Source organism: Saccoglossus kowalevskii, chromosome 6 (genome assembly GCF_978046115.1).
Source record: "Saccoglossus kowalevskii chromosome 6, keSacKowa6.1, whole genome shotgun sequence".
NCBI classification, from domain to species: Eukaryota; Metazoa; Hemichordata; class Enteropneusta; family Harrimaniidae; genus Saccoglossus; species Saccoglossus kowalevskii.
Window position 1 is genome coordinate 22,292,243 of NC_140646.1, and position 7,534 is coordinate 22,299,776.

At 38.2% G+C, this 7,534-nt stretch overlaps 1 long non-coding RNA gene across 1 annotated transcript; it reads right to left on the bottom strand.

Annotated features, from left to right (window-relative positions):
- Positions 1–1,220: 1,220 nt before the first annotated feature.
- Positions 1,221–1,818, bottom strand: LOC146742160 (uncharacterized). Its single transcript, XR_014929813.1, has 2 exons — positions 1,560–1,818; positions 1,221–1,401 (listed from the first exon to the last, which is right to left on the bottom strand). It is a non-coding gene; the product is annotated as an uncharacterized LOC146742160 (long non-coding RNA).
- Between the last annotated feature and the right edge of the window lie 5,716 nt (positions 1,819–7,534).

Here is a 7,534-nt window from a genome sequence, read left to right on the forward strand (position 1 = left end):
CTAGTTTATGTTAAAATGGCATGGTCTGTAATAGTGGCCGCCGATATCTCGCTCAGAGCGAGTGGGCCACGAAACATGCTTTTGTACCTCAAATAGCGCGTGGGCAGGTATCTGTGCCGCCGTGTCAATAGACCTCAGACGAAAACGGCTATCAAGGTTTCGTTGAGAACCACACTACTTGTTTCGCCACTTAATTAGTGCTCAAATCTCGCGGTTCATCGCGTTTACTGTTCCCCTGATCTATATATGCACCCATGATACTCGGAATAGTGGACGCGATGTCGAGGGGGATCTCTTCTGACTTGATCTTGGGAATTTATATTCCACGGATCGGGGATGTCGCCTACTGCTGTGGAGGTGTGGAAATTGATGAAACAAATTCTAATTCAAGTTTTACTTTCACAAATGTTTACAATATTTAAGAAGGAGGTAAATTTGCATATTTATCTTCTATGTCAGGGCATGTAGCTAGTGACAAAACTGAGGTTATAAAGCGACGTCAGAGTGCTTGGGGGATAAATATGATAACACGGACGTTTTTCGATCATTTAACAGATTTTTATATGCTGGGCACCACATGTGAGTCAAGAGTTTTTCATGGATGTAAGTGTTGTGATAACTGATTTGTCGATATATTGTGCCGCAATCGATTGATCGAAACTTGAAAATAAACCATTGCTTTTTAACACATGTGTATTTTGCATTGATGTCATGGCACATTCTTCTTAAATATTCCCCTTAAATTTAAGGTAACAACATAGTTTAAAACATGTAAGTAATTAAAGCGGGGGAGTCGTCACCTACGCATGCATCAGGTGATCATAGCGTGTTATTGTTTACAAACAAGCGTCTACCCATGAGCCTTTGCGTTCTCAGCGTGTGTTGTTATCATCACTTGGTACTCATTTCCCGCGCGTGCGCAGGTGGCGACCCTCCCGCTTTAAGTCTTGGAATATGATCTTTATGCATGTTGCCATTTTGGGCTAATTTGTTTTTTGTAGTTGACTGGCGTATGTAACACAATACAAATTATTCGCATATCATCGTGTTTTCAGATGCTTGCCATACCTTTGTATTTGGATGAGAGAGAATCCCCCACATACTTAGATTTAATTTTGACGTCTTTGACAATAACATATCGTAGTTGTGTTTTTTTCAGTTACTGGTTTACGTCTTTCATTCCGGGTGAAAAATCGGAAAAAAAATACCTTTTTTCAGCCTTTTTGCTATTCTTTTTTCGACTATTCCGACTATGGAAAACATTGCTTTTTAACACTTCCGGTGGTGACATAAATGACCCGTGATTGCAACGGACGTTCGTATCGCTGAAGGCTTGAAGATAGCGGTTCATCTTTCATCTTTTTTTTTCTTCATCTGCCTTTGTTTTTTAACCACGATAATCTATAGTTTTGATAAAACAAGTAAAGCATATAAAAAGAGTTGTAAGTTTCTTGTAAATTGTTACGAATAACTGCTTACACAAATGCCTCAATCAATTGTAACTCGTTTTATTCCTGTTGCTACGTGATATCACTGTTTTTACCCAAAACACTACTCACCCGAGTGACTGCCAATTGACCAGAACGTTTCAATTTCACTTTCGCAGTTATTATCACCAAGAAGGAACTATATTTGCCACCTATTGCCAGTTTGTTTATCAGCTGGAATTTCCCAATGCAATTACAACATCTGAGGAAACTCCAATAGCGCACGTGTACAAGTTGTTACCACTGACCTGGGAACGCACGTGCAATTGTGAGGCTCTTTGATAAACCGTTTTTATCTTTAAAAGTACAGATCACCAAAATTATAGTCTGATGTTTTTCTGTTCTTCTTTTCGTAAAGTCATGTCAATACAACCGAACTGACCTTAAAGGAACAGTGGATATGATGTCATACTTTACCCATAATCCTTTGCTGAAGAATCAAGGTGGTGGACTACATAAATTGACGAAAAGTTGAATATCTACCGGCATGTTCTCACATTTGATGAGCTCTTTCATCTGGGAGTATTATGTTGTCAGCCTTGAGTTCCCCTTAAAAGTGTTAAAGGGCGGTAGTCGTCGCGCCACGCATGCGCGAGATATATGGGTCTCATAAAAACAAAGATGGCGACTTCGACTTTTGCGCAGATCGACGAGTACAAACTTAGACGTTTCCAAGCTTTGATCACGTAGTCCCAACTAGAATATGGAAAATATGTGCACATAAAAAAGTCGTGAAAGACAACAGTGACATTTAATTCAGTGAACTGTTCAAACTGTGTCGCCTGGCGCAAACAATATATTTACAGCGAAATACCACCGATATTTTAGCCATTGAAACTGCTCTTAATGTAGTATGATCAGAACAACTGATTATCTAATTCGTTTCAAAATATTGTCGATTACTGGCAGACGTTTGTCTACAGTCTAGACGTTCAAATCATTTCTATGCGTAAATATGTTGATTGTATACAAAGTTTTTTTTTTTGCAAATATAATGAGCCTGTGGTTAAATATAATAACACTAATACACAGTTAATGTAAGATGACATCAATGTCTCAAGTCTCAAGTAGACCTCAGGTTTCTAACAGAAATAATTTGATTACGCCTCAGAATTTAAATATGATGAGCGACACGTCTGGAGCAGGACGTGATCAATCTTTGTCAATATTTCATATTGTAAATATTTCATATTACAGGGTCTTTACATTCTTATTCTCTGGCACTTTCCCTGTTGTTCCATCATTATTTTGATTTATCTTATCATATTCCAATTGGTTATCATATGAATTCATATTTTGTCATATTTCTTGGAATGAGGGTTACTTGAGGGGAGGCAAGGGGGGTAGCTGGTACGGTTTTACGGGAAATAAAAAGGGCTTTTCACAATTTACGAAGAAAAAAAAGTCGTTTTTACAGTTTACAGTGTTAACAAATGGAACATTGAATGGTTCGAAGAGCTCTCCGACTCAAATTCTTCGCCATTGCTGCGCCGTGTGAAGAGACGCATGCGCATATTACCCTCGTAATGCTCTTCATTCGGTTAGAGGGCCTTTTACGTCTTGACATTCAATTTTGTAATGAATTGTGTCATCTAGTCGTTTTACAGTTTCTAAAATGTAATTTCCCTGGATTATTCTTTACGTTTTTTTTATTTGGATGTGAATTTTTGTACGTACGAGAAAAATTACACATTTTTACAGTGTACGAAAAAAAATATTTGATTGATTACGTTGTACGTCTAAGCCTGTGATTACAGAATTACGGAATTTATTTTTTCTATTTACGTTGTACGAACAAAAAAATATTGCAATTACGTTGAACGAAAATAACCCTTGCCCCCCCCCCCTTACTTGATTCCCCAAAGACCAACAATGGTACAGAAATCATTATAGTCCTTGGGTGGTACCTAACTTTTCCAACATAGTCCTTTGGTGGACCCTCGACTTCTCGATCATAGTTGTTAGAAGGTACCTGATTCCTCCATCATATTTCCTGGGTGGTACCTAACTTTTCCAACATAGTCCTTTGGTGGACCCTCGACTTCTCGATCATAGTTGTTAGAAGGTACCTGATTCCTCCATCATATTTCATGGGTGGTACCTAACTTCTCCAACATAGTCCTTTGGTGGACCCTGACTTCTCGATCATAGTCTTTTGATGGTACATTTTTTTGTACCTGGATCCTTCGTCATAGGTATCTGATTCCTCTATCATATTCCATGGGTGGTACCTAACTTCTCCAACAAAGTCCTTTAGTAGTACATGATTCCTCGATCATAGTCTGTAGCTGCATGGTACCTGAATCCTTCATTACAGTCACTGGGTGGTACCTAACTTCTCCAACATAGTCTTTTAGTGGTACCTGACTTCTTGATCATAGTCGTTAGGAGGTACCAAACTCTTTCATCAAAGTCATTGGGTGGTACCTGACTCTTCTATCACATTCCATGGGTGGTATCTAACTTCTCCAACATGGTCTATTAGTGCACGGTCCCTCAACACCCGGTTGGGAAACGTTAATACTTCTTTTGTCTCAATGCGCGTTTCGCCTTCGTAAAATTGTTTATTCGTTGTTTATTCGTTAATCCGACGACCGAGTGTGAGCACAAGCATAACGCGCACTGTTACCAGCGATCGGGGGATTAACACCTTAGAACAAAGGCGTTTCCCAACCGGGTGTTGAGGGACTGTGATTAGTGGTATCTGACTTCTTGATCACAGTTGTTAGGAGGTACCTGACTCTTTGATCACCGTCATTGGGTGGTACCTAAATCTTCTATCATATTCCACGAGTGGTACCTAACTTCTCCAACTTAGTCCTTTGGTAGACCCAGACTTCTCGATCATAGTCTTTTGGTGGTACATGGTTTCTTCATCATAGTCTTTAGGAGGTACCTGAATCCTTCATAATAGTCATTGGGTGGTACCTAATTCCTCCATCATAGTTCATGGGTGGTACCTAATTTCTCCAACATAGTCTTTTGATGGTATCAGACTCGTTCATTGTAGTCACTGGATGATACCTGACTCCTTCATCATATCCCATGGGTGGTACCTAACTTTTCCAACATACTGTAGAATACTTTATTTTCGCTTGGAATTTATTTTCGCTATTTTCGCTGAAGGGATGATTCCGTGAAAATAAAATCCAGTGAATATACGTTTTTTCCTATATTTCACATTAAACTCATGAAAAAATCAGTGAAAATAAATTCCAAGCAAAACGCCCAAAAAGCCTTTTCAGCGAAAATTAATTCCAGCGAAAATAAAGTATTCCACAGTAGTCTTTTGGAGGTACCTAACTCCTCCATTATATTTCATGGGCGGTACCCAACTTTTCCAACATAGTCTTTTGGAGGTACCTGACTCCTCCATCATATTTCATGGGTTGGGTGGTACCCAACTTTTCCAACATAGTCTTTTAGTGGTACTTGACAACTCATCATATTCCACGGGTGGTATCTAACTTCTTCAACATAGTCTTCTGGTGGTACCAGACTCCTTCATCACAGTCACTTGCGTGGTACCTGACTTCTCTATCATATTCCATGGGTGGTACCTGACACCTCCATCATAGTACATGGGTGGCACTTGCTTCCTCCATCACAGTCCTTGGGTGATACTTGCCTCCTCCATCACAGTCCTTTGACAAGGGTGCATGGTACATGATGCCTTCAATCATAGTAGATGGGTGGCACTTTCCTTCTCCATCATAACCTTCGGGTTGTAATTAATCTATCAAATTTCTTGTGTGATACCTAACTCCTCCATCATAGTTGTATGGTGGTTCCAGTCTCCTCCACCAAAGCCTTTGGGTTGCACCTGACTCCTCCGTCAAAGTCCTTGGGTGGCCTCCGACCATTAAACTCCCATGGTTGTAGCTGACTCCTCCATCAAAGTCCTTTGGCATGAGCAACTAAATCCTCCTTCACAATCATTGGGTGGTCTCTGACCCCCTTATCATTGTACGTGACTACACCATCAAAGTTCATTGGTTTTATCTGAATGGTTGTGGTAGCGGTAGCTGTGTGGAGCAGTGCGATTTAGTGTAGTTACTGACTAGTAAGCTCACATGACGCGAGTTACTGACTGTTGACATTGCACGATGCGAGTTAATTACTCATGGGCATATACCGGTACTCCACAAAAGGGCCAATAACAGAGTCATTCTATATTTTAGAGATCATTTACATATGCAGATATGCCTCCAGATTCCAGATTCTGACACATTCTTCATACTACCCTCCATTTTATACTAGCAAATTCAGACCAAAGCTTAATACACTTAACATAGGTGATTATATGGTTACACAAAGTAGTAGTGTAGAAATGTACGAGGTTGTTCTTGCATGTGATTGCCCAAGATAAAGTTGAACATGTGCTTATATTCAGAGTTAGTAAATAGGCGATAAAGATTTTGTGTTGTGCAGCCATCAGATAAACATCTTTGGATTTTGGATACAGTTTGAACCGTATTCTAGAATAGAAGAAAAAACATTTCACCAGGTATTGGACAAAAAACAGGGAAGAACTAAGACAGGAAATACAGTTAAACGCTGAGGAAATATGTTAAGGTCCATCCAACATTGTAGTGCATTTGGTAAATGTGTGCAATGTACATTATTGCTACCCTACAAATATAATGTTTACAAATAAGTAAATGTGTACCGCATTTATTTAGATATATAAAAGAGGGGGGGGGGGCAAGGGTTATTTTCATTCACATAATTGCAATATTTTTTTGTTCGTACAACGTAAATTGAAAAAATAAATTCCGTAATTCTGTAATCATAGGCTAGACGTACCACGTAATCAATCGAATATTTTTTTCGTACGTACAAGAATTTATATCCAAATAAAAAAAGTCGTAAAGAATAATATAGGAAAATTACATTTTCAAAACTGTAAAACGACTAGATGACACAATTCACTGCAAAATTCAATTTTCACTGTATATTGTAAAAAAAACGTGTTTTTTTTCCTTGTAAATTGTAAAAAGCCCCTTTTATTTCCTGTGAAACTGTACCAGCTACCTCCTTGCCCACCCTCATAAAAGGCAGACATTCAAGCACAAGACTGCAACAGAACAATATTGTTATTTGTCTCCTTCTATGTGAATGAACAAATGCATGTTTGCTGAAATGTACATTACCATATACAATATACAATGCTCCAAATTTTATTTCATTTTGTTGAGGTATTCAAGATCGAGGTATAACAACACTGTGCAAAAGTGATAATTTGACAGTTCAAGGTCAGGTCAAGTGGTTCATACACTGCACCTCCCTGTCGGTATGCTTCACAGCAACCCCAAACTAGACATTCAACATTATGAGTGTATACGTGGGGACTTGAAAAAAATAAACAAATAAAACCTGACCCTTGGACTCAAATTGAAGTGTGAATAAACTTTTAAAATGCATCAAACTAATAATTATACTGACCATTGCTTTATTTGACTTATTGTATCAATGCTTACTAAGAATCGCAAATTATGTAGAACACTTAACACAAATTTGTTCCAGGAATAGAGCAATTAAGTTCCCATCATATACCTACTGTTAAATTACCAACTATTAAATGCTCTGCGCTGTACGGATATCTCTCTCCAGTTTGTACATAACAAAATACCAAGGTCGCTATGTAGATTTCCATCGATTATTGACAAAATAATAATGGCTGCATCAAGAAATTAGCGCAACATTGACAAAAACACGACTAAGAAATGTTATGTTTGTTCATAGTTTGATGCACTTTTATCATGACAAACTGCAGTGCACACGACATAAAGATTTTCATCAAATGTAATTGTTGTGAATGCTACAAATTTCCGGTGAGGTAGAACAAACTTGTCTGATTAATCAGATACCTCTAAATTAACCCACATGAAAATTGCAGATTTTAGTATACATTGTAAAGTTTATTTTTCAAAGCTTTATTTCCTACTTGACCAAAAAAATAAAATAAAAACATTGACGTCCAGCTGTAGCAATGGAACAATAAAATAATAAACGGACCGCATACAGTCCTCTGATTTCTTTTCAAA